Here is a 22,062-nt window from a genome sequence, read left to right on the forward strand (position 1 = left end):
GAAAGTACAGTAGTCTTGCCCAAAGGTCTTCGAATGGCAGCCTTTTGTTCTTAGTATCTCCCGCTCCTGGAACTTTTGGGGAAGAGAAATTGGGAACAGGAGATGCTTGCAGTTTGAGGGCAACTAGCCTCAAACTGCTTTTCTTGAAGTTTAACCAGACTCCTCAACATGTCTGATTGGTCCTTAATCTGTAGCACCTCATCCTACACTCATGCTCACGGGATGCTCTCCATGTCCAGTTTGAGATATCCTCCAGGCTCTGAGCTCCATGTCAGCTGTACCAAGACATTCATTATCTCACCAAACATATCACATTCTTTCTCCCTTCTAATCTACAGAAGCCTCTCTGTTGGAGTGTAGGGTGCACAGAAGGCCAAGCTTTCTACTGCAAAGCACAAGGCAAACATGGTCAGTGCACACCCTGGGTCTAGTGCAAGGTTGCTATTAAAAAAAACAACACACTTATTACACTCAGTGCAAGCCACAACACAATCAGAATCCCTAGCTATTCAAACCCCTTTGCTATTCCAGCCATGATGAATATGACCCAGCAGCATGGGTGACTGGCCTTGAGCTGCAACTTGTGGGGAAACCCGATTGGGGAGCACAGGTGGACAATGCCCCCACCCCGCCCCAACATGGACCTTGCTTTGAGGCCAAAGACCAGCATTAAGCCTCAAATGGCTGTTTTTGTCTGAAGAGGCTTTATGAGGGTGGTGATGGGGGAAGAGGTTTGCAGCCACAAGAGAATGCAGGAAGCCCACCCACCCTCTTCCCTTAACACTGCTGGTAATAGTTGCCCTGGACTTGCAGAATCTGAGGTCAACACCAATCCCTGCAAACCAAACCACCAGCATGCAAGGGAAAGTGTGGTTGAGGGACCCAGAAGTCACCATGGGGGATGGATCACATGCTCTATTGTTTGTGGTAGAAGTACTTGTAATAAAAATTTCCACCATCTCCCCTAGGTGACCCTATGTGATCTCAGTGTCCTGAGGGTAACAGAGGTGGCAAGGGAGCAGCTGCTGCAAATATCTGGGTACAGATCTGGTCCTTATGCTGTACTGCAATGCCAGCAGAGTTAATACTGGAGTGGGAAAGTGTCTGCCCTCCCCAGAAACCTTATGTAAAAGATTCATGAGTACCCCCCATGGAAGTTTCCTCAAGACATCCATAGAGCATTCCCAGGCCATCCCTGTGCACAAACTGGGGGTGAGGGGGGCAAATAATGGCCCACAGGCTGGATCTGGCCCCTCAGGCCTTTGGAGCTGGCCTGCAGAATTGCCACCCCCACAGAGCTGCAGGTCCCGCACTGCCTGCACCTTGTCTCTGCAGCCTGGGGAGGGGGTGAGGAGAGAGGATGGGCAGAGGGCAGGCAGAGGGCTCTGCCCACTGCCCTCATTTGTGGGTTCCATACCTGAAGCTCCCATTGGCCATGGTTCCCCTTCCCCGGCCAGTGGGAACTGCAGGGGGCGATGCCTGCAGGCAAGAGCAACACACAGAGCCCTCTGCCCCCTGCTTCCCCAGGAGCTGCAGGGACATGGTGCCAGCTGCTTCTGGGAACCTGCCTTAGCCCAGTTGCATGCCACTGCCACCCCAGAGCCACTCCAGGTAAGCGGCACCAGGCTGGAGCCTGCACCCCAACCCCCTGCTGCACCCCAACCCCCTGCCCTGGGCTCCCTCCCTGAATCCCAACCCTACATTCATGGCCCTGCATACAATTTCCCCACCCAGATGTGGCCCAAGGGCCAAAAAGTTTCCCCACCCCTGACAAACAGTGTTTTTGGGGAGAACCCTCTGGAGCTGCCACTGGGAAACAGATACCCACTGTGCCTCACTTTTTCTTCCAAATAAATACAAGAGCATGTAAGTCTGATTAGAATTGCATATTCACCAGAGGTGTCTTCCCTGCTTGCTCTGCTCGCCAACATGCTGTCCTGTGACTAGCTGGGCTCCAGGGTTAAAAAAAGATGCTGGAGGGGAAGAATGAGAGCCAGAATGTCCTCTTCATTGTTGCCTGAGGTGGCTCGGACCTCAGACTTCTGGAAGTATGCACACTGTGCTGGTGGTAATGCTAGTGTCACTGCTGAAAATCTCATGCAACTCTTTGTAGAAGCACCATGTCTGTTGTGAAGAACCAGAACTGTCTTCGGGTATGCCCACAAAGATTTTTGATTTTCACATGGCACTTCTGCATTTTCCTGCATAGCCCTTCTCCCCCATGCCCTGCATGATCTTTTCCATAGATATCTACATTTCTTCAGCTGGATCAAAGCTGTGCCTGCAGATTCTTCTCCCCACTGGCCAACAAGATCCTCCACTTCCTATGTGCTCCAGGTTGCAGCATGTATGGGATGTTGAGTCATCATGATCAGCTGGGCTGGTGAGCTCTTCATACTGATCAAACAGGAAATAGGAATTCAAAAGCTCCTGGGGCTTTAACAGGAGACGGGCTGTTTCCTGTGTACCTGGTGGCTATGCAGAGGAATTGAAAACAATCTCCACTGTTAAAGGTGAGCACTGTGGGACACCTCCTGGAAGGCAATTCAGTTGATTTACATCAACACTGATCTGTCAGAGGCAGCGTAAACACAGGGTTGTGTAAGCACTATGCCTCTCAAAGGTGGAATAATTAAGTTGACATTACAGGCAAGTTAGGTTGGTGAACGGGACCTGGTAGAATAGACTTTACGAGGTAGACATAAGCGGCTTCCATCAACATAAGTTTGTAGTGTAGGCCAGGTCTAAGAAATCCAAAACAGGATTTCTCAAGAAAAAGGTCTCAGATTATGTCTTTCAAAATCCTTGAAGATACATTATTTTTTCATATGTAAATATTCCTGAAGTGGATCATTTTGCCATTTAAATAAAAACACCACAACCACCCCTCAGAAATAATCTCATAGTACGTAGCACCTGCAAGGGATCTCAAAATGATTCACAAACTTAAACTGATATGCAAGCTATATATAGGGCTTCATTTCACCCACCTGTGAAATGTAGCAGCTGTTTAGCAATGCACAGCAACACTACATAACATTTCAGGTTGAGAAGTGAAGAGAAATACTATCTCCAATTGAAACAGCAATGGGAATTTTAAGTAGTCAGAATGTATTGGCCAAATTACAACTTTGGTAAAAACACTGGGATTAACACCTCTGCTCTTGTAAGTGGTCAGGATGGCCTCTAAAAATATTGCCAGGAGGCCCATTTTAGACTGGTTCTATATAGGCTCTAATGGAACAGTGCCAGCCAATGAACCAACTGTACCACATTGTCTAGGTGTCTGCTACTCCATCCAAATATTGACTTAGCTTGAGCCTGCTTAACTGGCAAGAGCTAAAAGGAGCACAACACAAGAAGGATATTGATAAATTTGAGGGGGTTCAGAGAAGAGCTATGAGAATGACTAAAGGATTAGAAAATGTGCCTTTAGTGATAGACTGAAGAAGCTCAAACTATTAAATTTAAGAAATAAGATTAAGGGGTGACTTGATTACAGCATGTAAGTACCGACATGGGAGAACAATTACTTATAATTGGGCTCTTCAATCCAACAAAAAAGGTATACCACGTTCCAATGCCTAGAAGATGAAGCTAGACAAATTCAGACTAGAAATAAGGCAAGAGCACTCAATCATTAGAACGGTTTACAATGGATTCCCCATCACTGACACTTAAATCAAAATTGGAAGTTTCTAAGAGATCTATCCTAGGAATTATTTTAGGGAAGTTCTATGACCCGTGCCATATTGAAGGTCAGACTAGATGATCACAGTGGTTCTGTCTGGCCTTAGAAGCTATGAAACAGGCTAGTATGGCTACTATATCTATATATTAACTCCTTTAAAATGATGGGAGACAGAGAGAATGACAGCATAGATGCTGTCTGTTCATTAAGGAACATAGCAGTAGAGAGATGCAGCTATGCAAAGTGCACAAGGAGAATGGTGTTCTCCATACTGCTTTATCTTGCTGTAGATGCAAAAAGAGTGAAGCTACAAGTCAGCTGGAGTGGTAATCACTGGAGTCCTCTTCATAAAAATCTGCATTCCTGAGAAGAGATTGGACCAAAATCCATGACCCAAACCCCAGCTCCCGCCAAGCTTTGCCATCTGTGTTCAGATTGAGGCACTCACATCTTATGGTGATGGACACCACATAATTATCAGAGATAAAATGGGCCATCTCAAATTCTAAAAGTCTGGGTATAGATCTTAGGTATATAAATCTAAGTAAATACATTTATATGCATTTCAGATGTTTTGTTTTCAGAAAATATTAGGGTAAAGAGGCAGATTTGGAAACCAAAAATACTGAAATTGATTGTAGGTGTGATATAAAGATAAGCCAAGTTTTTAATATTTATTAAGCACAACATTCCCCAAAGGTTGCTAGGCACCTAATATAATTAATTAAAGATGTAAATATTGCAAACCAATCAAAGCGCTGCTCAGGTTGCCAGAAAGGGTGAAATTAAAAACAAAGACCCACATTCATCCATCCTCAAACATACAATAAAAGGGGAAAAAAGCCTAAACACATAAACAGCCATCCTGCCAATAATGAACATTTAAAAACAATTTGGGGTTTGCATAAAAATATCCTACTCAGGTGTAGTTGCAATCATTTAAGGCCACATCTACTTCAACAAGTACTGTGCCGCGTCCTGATTCTCCATGACTCTTGAATTTGTCAATCTCTTTTCACCTATGTTTGATGACCCACACCATGACTGCTCCACCAAAGTCACGCTGCAGTCAGTCACTCAAACAAGGCCCCCATGCCATTGTGGCCTATGCCACTCACTTCCATTGGCTCATCGCAGACACTACTTAGAACGAACCAACACGGATTTACCATCTCTGTCAAAGCCTGAATGATGAAGTCAAAAATGAACATGCCTTTTGGTTTCTGTAATGCCCCTACCCCATTCCAGCACCTGGTTAATGATATCTTCAGGGATGTTCTGGACCAGTTTATTATAGTCTTCCTAGATGACACTAATTTTTTCAGAGAACCAAAACTTGCATCACCAGTACATTCGGTTGGTACTTGAACATCTCCAGCCGAATGATCTTTATAGGAAACCTGTGAAGTGTGAATTTGATCACTCATTTCTGTGGACTTCTTGCATTATACCATCTCTCCCAGTGGATTAAGTATGAATCCCCAAGAGGTCTCTGATTTTGACCTGGGCAACCTTCAAAAGTATCTGGAATTTCCAGTGTTTGATGGTTTGCCAACTTCTACAAGCAATTCATGCAGGGGTTCTCACAAGTGGCATTACCAATTGCACAGCTTCCGTGGAAGAACTTCATTTTCAACTGGTCACCAGAACAGGGATGGCACTACCATTTAGGCGACTTAGGCGGTAGCCTAGGGCACTAGGATTTGGGGGGCGGCATTTTGCCACCCTCCAGCAGCAATTCGGTGGCAGGGGGAGTCTTTCCACGCTCCGGGTCTTCGGCAGCAATTCTGCGGCAGGTCCTTCACTCGCTCCGGGACCCGTCGCCAAAGTGCCCTGAAGACCAGGAGCCGCAGAAGGAGCCCCTCCCCGCCACAGAATTGCCGCCAACGACCAGGAGCATGGAAGGACCCCCACCTAGGGCGCCAAAAACCCTGGCGCCTCTCCTGCACCAGAAGCCCAACTGGCTTCTAATTGACTGAACAAAGCATTTGCTTCTGCCCCCATCCTAGTACACAGATCAATCTAAACCCATCTAAACTTTGCTGTCAAAACAGATGCTTTCAATTATGCAATTGGGGCCTTTGAATGGACCTTTGAATGACCTTCACCCATGCATCTTTTATGCTAGGAAATAGACACCTGAGGAACAAAGTTACAAAATCTACAATAAGTTATTGGTCATCAAGGTTGCATTTCAGGAGTGGCACTATCATCCAGAAGGTGCGCTTTCCAGTCTAAGTGTTCACCGACCATAAAAAACTGGAACATCTAAAGCCACAGCCCTCAACCAACATATGTTGGTCCCTCTTTTCTAGATTTAAAATCATCCTGACTTACTGGCCTGGAACTCGAAATGGCAAACCTAACATGTCATCCCACAAGGAGAACTAATTAGATAAGGGGGATAACCCTCCCAACCTACCACTGTGCTGATGTCCTACCATTTTGTAAAATGCACTGGCCAATAGTGATCTTTTGGCCCTTGTAAAGTCCTCACTGACCAACGATCTGCTTTCAGTGACATGTATGTCAGCCAATTCTGACCCAAACTTCTGTCACAAATGAGTTATTTTATGTTCCCAATGGACCACTCCATCTAGCTGTACTCCAGCTATGCCAGGATTCCCCTCCCGCAGGCTATTTCAGGTACTGGAAGACAGCAAAGCTGCTCTTAAAACTTTTGGTGGCCAAAACTATTTTCCTCATCAAGTCTTATATTGCTTCCCATGAGGGGTGTTGCCAAAGACCTCCATTCCAGATCTCTAGGTGTCCTGATCCCACTTCTAACTATCCCAAACCTGGGCCTTTATGTGGCTTGACTTAATCACAGACCTCCCCATGTCTCAGAGCTGCACAGGTGTACTAGTCATCATTGACCTCCTCATGAAAATGGAGCACTTTGTGCCTTGTCAGAAGATTCCCACTGCAGAAGCAACAGCTCACTTTGTTTTTAACCTTGATCTTCAAGCTCCATGGGTTATGTTACATCTGATCTTGGACCACAATCTATTACCCACTTTTGGAGCAAATTGTTCATACTCCTGGAAGTCACCTGCTTATTTCCACTGCCTACCATCCCAAGATGAACAAACAGAACAGGTAAACCAAATTCTCCAAAAGGATATGGCAGGAAGGATGTGGCAAGACAGATTCTAAATCAGGAGTGGGCAAACTTTTTGGCCCAAGGGCCACATTGCAGTTGCGTAACTGTAGGGAGGGCTGTGCCTCCCCAAAGCCTGGCCCCTGCCCCCATCCGCCCCTCCCACTTTCTGCCCTCTGACTGCCTTCCTCAGAACTCCCAACCCATCCAACCCCCCTGCTCCCTTTCCCGACTGCCCCCCTGGGACTCCCACCCCCTATCCAACCACCCTCTGCTCCTTGTCCCAGAACCCCCCACCCCTAACTGCCCCCCTGGGATCCCACCCCCTTATCCAACCCCCCCTGCTCACCCCCTATCCACATTCCCACCCCAACAGGCCCTCAGGACTCCCACTCCCAACCTTCCCTACTCCCCATCCCCTGACCACCACCCCCAAACCTCCACCCCATCCAACCACCCCGTCCTCCCTGAATGCCCCACAGGAACTCTCACCCCTTTATCAGCAGCAGGAGCTTGCAGCCGCACTCCCCACACTGCTCAGTGGGAGTGGCTGTGTGGGAAGGGCCAGGGATTAGGCCAGGAGCTCAGGGGCTGGACAGAACTGTCCCACGGGCTGGATGTGGCCCATGGGCCGTAGTTTGCCCACATCTGTTCTAAACGCTAAGCTCCGAGAACAATTGATGTACCTTGTGATCTGGTAAGAATATGGCCCAGCTGACTGTTCGCGGGAACCAGCAGTAACTTCATGCATCCAACTCCTTTGTGAATTCTTACCCTCTTACCCTGACAAGCAGGGTCCAAAGACATTGAAAAGGCATGCTTGAGGGGTGGTGGTAGTAATAAAGGTGTTGAGTTACTCATGTGCTGGGCTTCAGCCAGTCTGCAAGCCAGGAACTGGTCTCTACTCCCAGGGCAAGTGTAAGTCCCGCAGGAGGAACAGTAGCTTAGTCTGCTCAATATCACTCCAGGGTTTGGAATTCTCTCCTGCCTGATGGTAGCAACAAGCTCCTCAAGCCTCACCTGGCTCCAGCCTTGCTCACTCCAACCTCAGTGTGGACTCTCCCTTCTGGTTCTGATCCCTGGGCTCCAACCATTAGGCCTGACCATTCCCATCACTCTTTCCAACACCCAGCTTGACACACAGTAAGTGTTCATGTAGACATGCCTCTAAATATTCTTATGTTTTGATCTTTCATATCATCCATTAGTGTCTAAATCCACACAGGTCAGATACAAAACTCTAGTACACTGAGCATAGCAGGTCCTAAATTTAGGGCATAGTAACTGGGCACCTTCATAGTTTCCAGCTGGAAATGAGCCTGTTTTGGGGCTTAGTTTCTGATCTCAGTTACTTTGTTTTAACTGAGATCATAATCTTGTGTGAAATCCTGAACAAAGTCAATGAAAAACTCCCGTTGACTTACAGGAGTCAGGGCCAGGGTTTCACCCTGGTCTTTTTTTTCTGCAGTCTAACATTTTTTTTACTTATTGCTTTCCTCACAGGTAACATAAGAGGGTCTGTACATCCTATTTCTGGGAAAGTTAATTTAATAATTCCATTAAAACAAACTTTATAGTCGTTTTAACATATGAATGCCAAACCAGAGAACACTGGATTGTAAATGAAGTATAGTACAGTTTGGGGCTCAATTCTCCTTCCATTAAAGTCAGTGGTCAAGCTCCCATTGACTCCTGTAGGATCATTATAGATCCTAAACAATAATGTCTTTAAATGCTGACTACTCAGGTCATGACACTTCAGCTAAAAACAAGCTTGAATTTCAGTGCAGATGGTGGCTTAATGTTCTGGGAGGATTGTATTGTATGCTTCCTGACACAGTGTAGCGATCTTCTTACAGTAGCCATCAGCCTTGACTCCTCTTGCAGTATGTGTTGAGTAATCTGGCATCTTTTATTCTGCCTATAATTAAGTTGCTCTTTAGTGCTTGTCATCTTCAGATCTCAAAGTGCTTTACAAAAGAGCTCAGTATCGTTACTGAGCGCTAGTAACAGATGACAGCAAGAAAGCTGAGGTATTTAATTCCTATTTTGCTTCAGTCTTCACAGAGAGTTTAATGGTGACTAGATACTCAACACAATTAATATCACCAAGGAGGAAGGAACAAACCAAAATAAGGAAAGAACAGGTTAAAGAATATTTAGGTAATTTAGATATATTCAAGTCATCAAGGGCTTAGTTTAGAGGCCTCCACCCACACAGAAGAACCTTTATTCTTTCCAAGACTTGCAGCACTGCTAACATGCCCCAAAAAGCACCAACCTGCAATGGCACATATACATTTGAACTCTCAGTTTACTGTGCCTTTGGAGATGCACAGGAAAACGTTCAGAGCAGCAAAGCAGTACTCCTGAACCCCTTTGCATCTTATAAGGTCTACAGGGATCGAGCCAGTGGCTCCTGAAGACAAACATGGTGAAACAGGGATATAAAATACACAGAATTTAAGGCCAGATCTGCGCTACAAAGTTTTGTTGGCATAGCTATGTCAGTCGAGGTGGGAAAAAACGACATCCCCCAGCTGCCATAGCTATACTGGCAATACCCCCAGTATAGACACTAGGGTGCCATCCAGAGTGCTTGTGTCAGCATAGCTAAAGCTGTTCAGGGAAGTGGTGACAGTGCTGGCAGGAAAACTTCTGTGGGCATATGTTCTGTAACACTTTTAGGCGCTGTTGACAGAGCTAGATCAGGCAAGCCTTGCCCCAACGCTGAGAGATCCCACACATCCCATCAGGCCCTGGTTGGGATATACTGAGCACTCTTTTCCAGAGAGCCTGAAACAATAGTGTCAACAGCCCCATTCATCTCAATGGAGTATTAAAGCCTAATTACAATAATGTAATGCTAATAATGCTAGCTATTTCACTGCTGATCATTCTAGCAGAAACATCATGCTCATGTGGTTATCCATCCTTGGTGGATGTACTGGCAGATACTAGGGACAGGGCTATTTATTTTTGTTACGGGTTACTGGAGCAGGGAATAAGGAATTCAACTCTATAAAGCAACTTCTAACATGTATTTATGAGTTCCATAAAAAAGAAAATCTGTGGCCCAATGGAAGTTTGAGGGAAATGTAAAGTAAATGGAATTTAATTTCCCTTTGAGTCAATTGTACTTATTTCACTTTGCCAGCTTTTAATCCATAGCCAGCTTCATAGCATAGGCCTGTGTGACAGCCACAGCCATTTATTCCAAGGTCTCTTTAAACATTTTTGTCAGCAATATGTTTTGCAGTTAATCTGTGCCAGTATGTAACTGGAAGAAGGGTGATGAGACATTAAAAATTCTATACACCCCCTCCAAAAAATTTACCATCAAAGATGCTACCTCCTGGCTACTTGCAGGAATGTGCTTTGGAGATTTTGGACCACATTTTTTTCATTAATATATAAAAGCATCACAGATAAGACCCTGTTAAACAAAGTGCCTTTCTCAGCACTGAAAGTGGAGCATAATTACTGTACAGTTTGTGTGAGGGGGCTGAAACTCTCATTTGGAAAGACTTCAGAGGATATCTTGAGGAAGTCAGGTTAAAGGCTGAGTAAATACTGCAGTGTTCTGATACCCATTCACTACCAATTGATCGCCAGAGTTTGAAATGAACTCCCTAAACCGAGTGAAAGAATAATAATTACAAGCACTTCAATCTTTATCAGAGAGTATCAAATTATGGCACATCACAGTTAACTATACTAAGCATCATAACATTTCTCTGTTCTCTTTCTGTACCCATTACATGGTTTAAAGTGAGGTTAATGTTGGTTAAAAAAGGTACCAAATTGATAGCTTGGGGACATAGTCCCAGATCCTAGAGTCTAAGTTATTTAGGTGCCTAAAATCAATGAGAGTTAGGTGCCAAGATACTACTGATGATTAGATCAGAATTCCTCTGAACCCCGGTATTATTACAATACACGAAGCAGCACTGCCCATTTTGCTTGGATGTATTCCTGGAGCTATCACAACATGATCTTTAATTCCTGGACACGCCAGGGCAATCCTGGAGGTTTGGCAACCCTACACCCAGCACCGGCCAGTGAGTCTGATCTTGTACTATAGAAGCAATTTACTTCCGTCAGTGCAGCATCAAAGCCAACATGTCAGTCCTTAGGAGGAATTTCCACTAGGTGTGGTTCACACTCAATGCCCATTTAATACTTGCTCCCCATTGAGAGATGTCAATATCTTACTCAACGTACTGCAGTGTTCCTTCCCTGGCAACAGTCCAGACTTCATTTACAGGAGTTTGACTACAGAATTTTGACGTTATTACTGTAGAATCCCATTGAAACTTTTAATAAAGATGGGCTCATAACTAGGGATGAATGGATTCTCCAGAACTAGCCTTGGTCTCAAGTTTTGATGTTCAATAAGCCTCTCCTTTTATCCTATTATAGGTAGGATCTCAGCTGCCTGCTGCTACTCTTGTCTGAGACTTCCACTAGAATGGGTCTAGTGCTGCTGTGCACTTTTGGTACTCATGGACAGGAAAGCATTAAAGATCAGCATAAGAAGGCCCAACAATGCTGACTGAGGTCAGGGGAAGAGTGTTGGAACCTCCCGCTAAAAAGTTTCCCTTTTCATGGGGAAAAAGGGATTTCCGCCTTTCCTTTAAAGCAGTTGCAGTCAGGGTAGAAGGTTCCTCACAAACATACATTGGAGTGGAGGGAAGAGTAAGTCATCACAGAGAGCCTTCAAGTAGTTAACTCATCTTGAGTTGCTTGTCTGAACTACACTTCTGGTAATTTGGAGATTTGCTAGTCACTACCATAACCTACTGCCCTTCAAGGAATCCACTCTGTAGCCATCACTATTCTCCCATGAATTCTCCCCTACACCCATAAAAGACCACTTTCTTGCTTTACTTTTGATCCCATTGGGGGCATAGCAAATGTGCAGCCCTCTGCTTGGCCCCATTCAAACCTCACATGTGTTGGAGCTTCTCTCAAACAATTGTTTCAATGAGGCCTTAAAGCCAAGTTCCTGTCTCTTATCTGAGGACTTTAAAGATCACATAGCACGTTTTGTAGGAATTTACCCTAGTCTACTTGGCGGAAATTTTAGTTGCCTTTTTTGCTGTTCTATGCATTTTTCCCCAGAGGTAGCTGCATTTCACAGAAGTGGTGAGATCTTTACAGTTAAGGCACCCTGCCCTGGTTAGCTTAGCTCCCTCTTCCAGGCCCCTTAAGCACTCTTAAGGCTCACAACACCTCTTTCTGGGGCTGGTTTAATATCAGATTAAGGTCACAGAGTTCTTAACTACAAAATAATCCAACCAGTCCTCAATAAGTTCCCAATGTAAAGCTCAAAATCATAATTCAGCAGTTCGCTATCCTACATAGCTGTAATTAGCTCTTCCCTCTCAATACTACCTTCATTGGTCTATAAGGTTATTGGTATAGGAGAGACATACAGTAATTTATAGAGGAACATAGCCCAACTTGTTCTCTTTTCATTTTATAGGAGTTTGACAGCAGTACAATTTGAGATCTAATCTGATTGTAATGCTACTACATTTGGGGTCTGACATTCACAGAGGGATTGAATTTTACAAACAAAGTAATTAAATACAATTGAGTGAATGGCATATTAAAATGTAGCCTTAATTATGCTATTGTGGTCTTAAATTAATCCTTTATCCTACTGTAGCATTGCTTACAAAATCTAGGTTTGTTTAGTGTGCATTTTTTTTAAACCAGTGATATTACTCTTACATTGGATACTGCATTGATAATGTAAAAGATCCTTTGAAACTGACACTAAGAGCCCATGACCTAAGCAGTAACACAAGTTTTGACATAATTCCCCATCCACATTGCAAACAAGCAAGTATTAGACATAAGTACCCCTAATTGCACTAGACAGCCATATGCCAGAGTTAACATTTTTCAATTCGAACAAATAGGTTCATTCATCCAGTTCTAAGAGGCAGGTTTTAGCTACCTATGGCAGAGAGAATAGAGATGAAGTGACCACAAATTGAAAAGCAATCAATCACTATAGACGTGTCATGGAAAATGCACAATGTGGTGAGCATCTTGTAATAGACTTAGATTTCCATTATCCTGCATCTGCTGTGATGCCTGTATCACTGCAGTATGAGCCCCAAACCGCAGAGAACGTGCGCATTGAGAGGTCCATTCTCTCCTGCTGTTTGGAGTTTTTTGTTTGTTTCCTGCCCCCATTATGAGGCTTCTCAGCCTACTCTTAGCTGAGCTCATAAGCATTAGTGTCCAAATGTGCAACTTCTGCTACATGTCAGACCTCATGGAAATTATATCTTAAACCTCACATAAATCAGAATACCTCCATCAGATGCAGTGTATGGAATATCCTTCCCATACTTAAAGTCCTCCCTTCATCTCCTCCTTCCTGTCTTGTGCCAGAGCTCCAGGACTTCTGCTACTTGGATTCATGGCAATTAAAGTTTTCTGCAGGTTGTACTTTAGAAAATAGAAAGGCCCAGCCTCCATTAGCATGAGCCCTCAGAGCTGCCTGTGTTGCCAAAAAATGGATCCTATCACTTAAAAAATTAACTCCCTAATTGCTCCAATATTCTGATGTCACTGGCCCTCACTGAGGACAAGAAAAATCACACTTAGTTTCCAGCCCAAGCCATTCCTGAAAGGAGACAAACTATAAAAACCTGAACAGTTTTCAGAGAGCACCTGATTTTTCCAAAGTGTCCTACCGCTTATAAATCTCTGGTCTGATTCTCCTGGAGTCCTCCTAAAAAAAAAGTTATATTCTGGCACTTAAATTTCAGACGCCTCAGTGTTTGGAATATGCAAAACAACTCTTAATCCAAGCTTTCCTACAATACCTTGACTCTCAGTTCCCTCTATACAACAGAAATCAAAGTCAAAATGAACCCTGACCTTGCCTCATACCAGTAGGGAAGGGAGGGAGAGAGATTGGCACTATTCTTAGTCTTGAGAAGCACTCATACGATGGAAATCTTTGCCTCTACAATAACCTCAGCCGGTTTAGTACATTTTTGGCAAAGTTAGTGTAGGGTGTCAACAGTAAGCTGGTGATAATCATTCCTATGGAGCAGTTACCATCCTTCCATAATTCATCATGTACATGGGAATGACTGTACAATACCCACTGTGCCTTTGGAATGCAAGCTCCCTGGGCAAGGACCAACTTTGTTTGAGCACAGAGCAGGTGGTAGGTGCTGAATGAATCAATTAATGAGGGAAAGTGATGGTACCCGTGCAAAGTACTCTCAGGAGCAGAGCAGTTCTGAATTTTAATTCTGTCGATGGACATCTTAAGCCTGTTTGGAGTATCAAAATGGAGGAATGGATTTAGATTAAAGCTTTTGGCATGTAATTATGCATCAGGTTTTCTTGTTTTGCCGTGCTGGGCACTAAAGTTCTCAGTCTCTATATTGTCAAATAGCTATTACATAATCCTGAAGCAGTGAAGGATGCACACACAGGATCTCACCATACTGGATTTCCATGTGTATTTGCAAAATTTTAGTTGGCATCATTTTACATATATGCAGCAGCTGAAAACTAATTGATTCTGATCACTTTTGCTGTTTTAAATCAGGGAATCCCCATGGACTTCAGTGGAGTTGCATCAACATAAAGCCAAAGTCAGTCATTGGCATCAAGCTTGCCAAGCTCTGCATACCCTGATTGACCAAGGAAAACAGCATCCAGGAGGAAGAACATAATAAGGTCCAGCCAGTGACCTCTGATGGTCTGTGCAATGTTCCAAACCAATTAACTTGACTAGGAACTGCAGCCTAAATCCTGGTTTTATTAGTGTCATTGACACCTACTGGCTTTAACTGGGCCAAGATTTGACTTTGTTGCTGTATTATGCAAAATTAAGATCTAACAATCCATGTTCCTTATGGCTGAGAAAGGACACCAAAAACATACCTGCTAAATTCCACCGCTATTTCTACAACTGTAACACTATCTGAGAGACAGCAAGTTGCTAAATGCACTTTAGATCCCTTCTATATCTGTCACTTTGGCAGCATTTGAAGCTGATCACGAGAAAGGCCGGGCAACAATCCACACTAGCAAAAATAGTTGCATGAAGAGAAACAAAACCATTGCTTTCCACTTTAAAGCTTCTGCACCTCAAATCCAACCTTCAGCTCTGCTAAACTTCTCCAAAAACTCAAAAAAGCTAGCAATGCAAGAGGGGAGCAATTTCCATTTTAGCCAGACATACAGCAAGTCATTTGTCTAGCAAAGGCACTCTCACCACCCTATCTGGGATACTATGCAGAGGATCCTCTTGATGTCATTACTCCATTTAATATGCGATAACTACATTAGGCAATGTGGTGAGAAGCCACTCCACAGACTGTCCCACTGGGAAGATCCCCTTCCCCCCTACTCCAACTGTCCTGTGAGCAATGAACTGGTTAATGCAGGGATAACAAAAGACACAGACACCAGCAGCTCACCCTATAAACATGACTAATCCTCCACTAGTTCATTTCATGTTTGTGTTGCAAAAGTAATTACTGGAAATCATCATTTTAGCATTGTAGTTAAATCCAATCATCATTGTATAGACGTTCCACTGTACTCTACTTTTACAAGCTCAGTATTAAAGACCATTAAAAATGGATTTACATGTGAACTTTTGCACAATGTTTTTATTCTTGAATATGAACTGAACTTCCTCCCTGCCCACATGCTGCATTTGCACCCTCTGTTGCTCCTGTAGGCCTGTGCCTGTTATCCAAGCCCAGAGTCTATATACTCTATTCAAAGCAGGGGTTCTCAAACTTCACTGCACTGTGATCCCCTCAGGAGCGACACCAGAGTTTCTGGCACCCTAGGCAGAATTCAGGGGACAGCATTTTGTGCACTCCCCACGGGGTGCACGGGAGCTTCCAGTTCCGCTCCCGTCGCACCCTCAAAGAAGGACCCTCCGCTGAAATGCCGCAGGCAACAGCGGCAGTCATTGAGCTGCTCAGTTGCCTGCCGCTGTTTTCTGCAGCATGTCGTCAGAAGGTCCTTCTGTGGTGATGTGACAGGACCAGAACCTGAAGCTCCCGCACGCCCTATGGGGAGCGCACAAAATGCCCCCCCCCGAATCCTGGCGCCATAGGCGACCACCTAGGGTCACCTAATGGAAGCGCTGGCCCTGGATCTCCTTCTGATAAAGAAAGTTACTACATGACCCCAGAAGGAGGAACCAAAACCTGAGCCTTGCTGGCCTAGGTGAAGGGGCCAAAGCCCAAGCCCCATCACTTCAGGGGAGGCCCCAGAGCAGAAGCCCTCAGGCTTTGGCCCCAGGCAGTGAGGCTTGGGCTTCACCCCCAGATCCCAGCAAGTCTTAACAAGCCCTGGGGTCTTGGACCCACGCTTTGAGACCAATTGTTATATTGATAAGTATCTCAGAATACACAGATAACCTAGCAGCTAAAAATCCTTTAAATATTTAAAGGGGGATGGGATCAGGTGCAGTCCAGCCAAGTAACTGAGCACTGCAATCCTTGCACTTAAGTAATTCGGGGCACAAGTGTGACCCATGTAGGGAATAAAAGGCATAAAGCACCTCCCATGCCCCTGCCCAGCCTACTCATATTTGCAGGTTGCGGCACACAGGAGAGAAAACAGCAAGCAAGGATGGGGAGGGGACAGATCTTTGGCTCTGCTATTGAATGGACCAGTCAATGCAGCTGAGTCATTATGGAAGTAGTAATATGCGCTAGATATAGGGCTGGAGCAGATTACTTCCTTGCCCTCTGGAACTAGGGGAAAAAAAAAATCAAGGGCAGTAAAGACCTTTATGGCCATCTAGTCTAGCCTTCTGCATTGCACAGTGTGTAGAATTTCACCCACTAATTCTTGCATTAAGCACAACATGTGGCTAAACTTGAGTTTATCTTTAGAAAGACATTGGCCTTGATTAAAGACACCCAGAGATCGACAATTTACTCTATTCCTTGGCAATCTGTTCCAATTACTGTCACCATTAAAAATGTGCATCTCATTCCAGTTACTTGGCTGCCTTCAGCTTCCAGTTAGTTATAGCTCTGTCAGATGACTAAAGAGCTCTGATCTCTTTCTGCATAGGTACTTCTGTACACCACTAGCCAATAGCCTCTTCAACTGCTCTCCAGTGAAGTGTATAGATGGAGCTCCACTAGTCTTAGGCTACGCCTATACTGCAGCTGGGAGTAAGGCAACTAAAAATGGTAGTATTGATACTGCAGCTCTGACAGACAAGCTGCACTGCTATTTTAATGCACTAGCTCAAGTCCTGCTAGCGCGAGTCTGTCGACTGGTGCAGAAACACTCACTCCTAGTGGCAGAATAGACAAACCCTCAGTGATTTGTAGTCTAGAAAATGTGAATTACCATCTTGTAGTTTTTACTATCTCCCATCTGGCAGTTGAAGCCCAAACCAAACATGTAAATCTTGCTGAGAGATGGCCAACTACTCGAGCTTGCTCCACAGTGTCTCTGTGCTAGAGGAGGAGGCAGCTTATTGTCTATCCCCTTCCTAACATGCCCTGATGGAGGCCCACAAATTGCCTGAGTCCCCAGAACAGCTTTGCAGGATTCCTTCTGGATGACAGAAGAGGAGGGGCCTGGACCCATCCAATTCTTACGGCTCTGATTCCACACCCTAGACAGTTGCATTCTGGATTTTCTCTGCCTGCCAACTGCCAGCCCAGGGCCACTTCTTCCCTCATTGGTTATTTCCTGTGTCTATGGGGTCTGACTTTGCAGGACAATCCCTGGAACAGACAATATAATTCTGGAGACTGATCCACAGACTTAAAGGTCCCACCTTTTGTTACCATTGTGCCTACAAATTCACCTGAATTGTGAACTTAATTGTAAAAAGTTCTTTGAAGTATTACAATAACCTGTAACAAACATGGGTGGGAAAAGGTACAAAAGGAGACAGATTCACTGAATTAATCTAAACAAAGGCCACATTAATATGATTCAAAGACTGTGCTGAAATGATGCTTGTTAAAAACAGAAAATGTGTAGCTGGAAGTTAATAAGCCAAAATGAGTATGTCAGCTATTAAGCCTAATTGGTGGACAAAATGAGGGGATGGGCTATTCCTACTTATCACTCCATTTTAGGATCCTTAAAAAGAAATGGAAAAAGAAAGACAAAGAACATACAGGTCACTTTCCTTCATGGCTGCCACTGCCACCGCACTCCAAGCCTTCATTATTCTGGTCCAGATGACATCATCAGCCCAGCCAATGCCAGTGAATCCCAACCACCACCTAGGAAGGGAGCTATTACATTCTTTGATACTGTAGGATGCTGTCAAACAAGGGAAGGGCTTCCTTCTAAAATTATTTCCAGGGAAAGAACAAAAAAATATTAAAATAAAAGCTATTTAATACTTAACATTTCTAATGTTTTAACTGTTTTTCCTTCTTTTATCTTTAATGAAGAATTTTTAAAAAAAGGTTGTTAATGGTGTGTTTTCCCAACCCTGTGTCTGCCTTGTCTAGTTAGATTGTACATTCTTCATTACAGGGACCATCTACTACTCTGTAGAGTGCCTAACACAAAGGATCCCTGATCTTGGTTGGGATCTATATTTGCAATTAAAACTTCAATATTAATATGCATTTCAGATATGAGGATATGAAATTCTTTTCAGTTATATCTATCGTTAGCAACAAACCAGTTTGTCTGAAGCTAGTATTGCCCAGGCAAAATTCTCTGTAAGCCCTAGGTCTCCTGTTAATCAGTGCTTCTCCATGCGGCCACAATGAAAACATCCTACCTCACATCATGCAATACAATATGCAGTTCAATCCTAAGTATCCAGCATCAAGGTGCTCAGATAAAAATTCATTTTGGGGCTAGGCAGTGGTAGAAGCAAAAAAATCCCTCCTAAAAGTGGTCAGCAAGAGTCACCACCTGGGTATCTACCTCTCTGAAGGTAAAATGAGATTGTGACCACAGGCATAAAGAAATTCAGGGAAGCAATGTCAGCTGATGCAGCTATACACACAGCAATATACTTCTCTATTGTTCTGTGAAATGCTCACAGCCTGCTAGCACACGAGTTAAGGACAGAGGATGAAGAACACTTCCCACAGGAGGCTATTGGCCTCACTTGTTTCTTAAAAGCAGAACTAGATATGCACTTCCAGAGTGTACTTCAGAGTAAAGACCCCGGCCAAGCTCAGCCTTAGCATTATTGCAAGTAGCTCTCCTAACCAGTTGAGTTACACCTGCTAAGACCAGAGCTGGATGTACCTTTTATGTGTAATTCTTGGCTGAAACTTTAAGATCTTGTTTTGCAGTAGGAAGGCACAAGATAAATGTGTTGTCAACAAAGACTCCCAAATGAGCAAAGGATATTCTCAAAATGAAACAGTGGCATCTTTTTCCAATCACCCCAGGGAAACCAGCCATCTTCTAGGTAAAAACAGATAGTGGTGGTGCTTCTAGTCACACTCAGCTCAGTCTGTATGCATGAAGTCTGTAATATGAATGAGGTTGCAATTGTAACAGAGGAGAATATGGTCCCATAGCTTTATATTTGGTTCTAATCATATAGATTTCTCTATTAAGTCTAATTAATTCCTGGCTTCCTGTAAGAGACTTACATTAACTTTAGAAAGTCTGTTAGGGCACTTATCCACAGATCTTCTCACCCACTATACTCTTCCAATCTCAGTCCTTGGCATGCAATTGCACATCAAACAAGAAGAGATATTGCACACCAGAAGAGTACTATGACAGCCATCAGGGAGGCTGCTTAGCACAGAAGGATAATAGAGGCTCCTCACCATTTCAAGCTAGACACTGAACATGTGAAAGTGAACCTACTACTGTCCAAGGCTGTGGTTAAAAACAGTGCCTTGAGAAAAGCAACGTGGCTCGCTCCCTCCCTCCCAAGAGAGGGAGACTAATAAGACCATGGAATTTTGCAATCCAGGTATAGGAGTATCTGGGTGAAAATTTATGGCCTGTGATGTACAGGTGGTTTAACTGGATGGTCTAGTGGTCCCTTCTGGCCTTGAACCCTATGAAAGTATGGAAAAGACTTGATGATCTATAAGTCTGTTCTCATGCTAGTGGTAGGCGCAGTCTCTGGAGAGAGGATGCATCAGGTAGCCAGAATTAAGCATAGTAACATTTTATTAATGGCCAAAGGAAAAAATTCCTAACAATTGCTGTGCTGACTGTACTGCTGAAGTTTGACGTTTAGACTCAAGTATAAGTCACTGTGCATGGGGAAATACTTGAGGAATGTTATTTTGTATGGTGGAGCACCACAGGACTTCCTACCTGTCTAGCCAACAGGTGCAGCAATGACAGCAGCTACTAGCATCTTCAGGTTACATGCCACTTTTAGCGTTGGGTATTAAAGAATCACACTGCACTTATTTCTTTTATTGTGAAATTTACACTGCTTATTAAAACTGAGCCTGATACCTGAGTCAGAGAGGAGCTTACAGTCATAATGAAACAAAAACTTCTACTGCTTCTGCAATTTGTGCCTTGGTTTATCACTTGTTTACCACAGAGAGGAGAGATGTGTCTTCTGGTAGTTCACAATCAGTCTAATTACACTGCTCTACAGCCAAAATGCTTCTGAAATAAATGTAGTCCAACTTTACTAATTCTGGGTCACTGACAATGAAAATGATGCTTAAAATTGTTGATTGGCTCTAGTTTTCAAGATATGCTATTGCGTCAGTATATACAACCCTTGACTTGGGAATGGCAGAGGATAAGTGAGTTATAAAGGGAAGGGATCTCAATTTAAACCAGAAATGACTAATACATCTTTGACTGGATCTATGAATAAATCTATGACTGGGTTTGGACAGTGCTTGCTTTTTAGGCAAAACAATGAATGATGCAATCTGAAGCTGGTATTGCATCATACATGATATGAATTGCATCATGTTATTCCTAGAAGTCATGGATGATGCAATCATAACGAAGCTTACATCACTCTGCTGAATAAATTGCCCTATATCAGTTCTAGAAATCATACAGTGTCGTGCTCTCTTATTTGTCAGTGTTTGATTTTGCAAAGGGATACATTTCTGTTTAGCTAAAGTGAGCAGAGATGCCTCGTACTTGTGTGAACAGTGCAGATAACTTCTGCTATGTTTGTGGTGAAGTGACTTTTGCATCACAAAAGCGCAGTATAACCACTATGGTTAAGAGAGCCTATCACCTTTCTTTTGGCTGCAAAACTGGAGATCAGGACAAGAGGTGGGCCCCACACATATGCTGCAACACTTGTGCAAGAAATCTTCGCCAGTGGTTGAACAGGAAAAGGAAATCTATGCCTTTTGCAGTGCCAATGATTTGGAGAGAGCCAACAGATCATACCAGCAATTGTTACTTCTGCATGGTGCCTCCAGTTGGGAAAGGTGTGTCAAAGACGAAGAAGTGGACTGTGCATTATCCAAACATTCCATCAGCTATACACCCAGTATCCCATGGAGAAGGACTGCCGGTTCCTGATGCACCAGAATCATTCTCACTTGAGTCAGACGAGGAAGAGGATGAAAGTTCTGGTCCTGAACCATCAATGTCACAGGACCCACATTTTCTCCCATCCTCCTCCTCTGAACCACACCTCATAACACAAGGTGAACTGAATGACCTTGCCAGGGGTTTGGAACTACCCAAGAGTAAGGCAGAGCTGTTGGGCTCCAGACTACAGCAGTGGAATCTCCTGGCAGGCTATCAGGGCAAATGGAGCCCATCAATGCTTGCAGACTATTGCTGGACAGTGACAAGAGATGCTCCATTTAATGAATACAAGAGACAAGCCAAGAAGTGCTGAGTAGACACTCAATAGGACTAAACTATGTACTTAATAGTTTTTTGCCTTTTGTTTCATAATCAATTTTATTTATAGAACCCTTTTGCTGATTTTTAAAGTGTTACATAAACAGGACAGGTGAAATATCATCATGTAAAGCAACCATAAACACATGAAAAGACCTAGGTTTACAATTTATGATTAAAACTCTATCTACACAATATACATAGACATAAAATGTAAAAACTTAAATATCTTAGAAAGATTAGCCAGTTGTTTTAATTGTCATATTTGAATTCAGCACATCAAAATACATAATAAATAGCACATTTTATCTCTGAAGCAGACGACTTCTCAAAAATTGTAGACCAGTATTATTAGAGGCCTACTAAAGCTGTGGGAAGCCTGGGGGTGGGATGGGGAACCTGAACCAACCTGCTGCAACACATGGGTCTTATTGCCAAATTTAACTGTGCT

The sequence above is a fragment of the Gopherus evgoodei genome, chromosome 5 (assembly GCF_007399415.2).
Source record: "Gopherus evgoodei ecotype Sinaloan lineage chromosome 5, rGopEvg1_v1.p, whole genome shotgun sequence".
In the NCBI taxonomy this organism is placed as follows: Eukaryota; Metazoa; Chordata; order Testudines; family Testudinidae; genus Gopherus; species Gopherus evgoodei.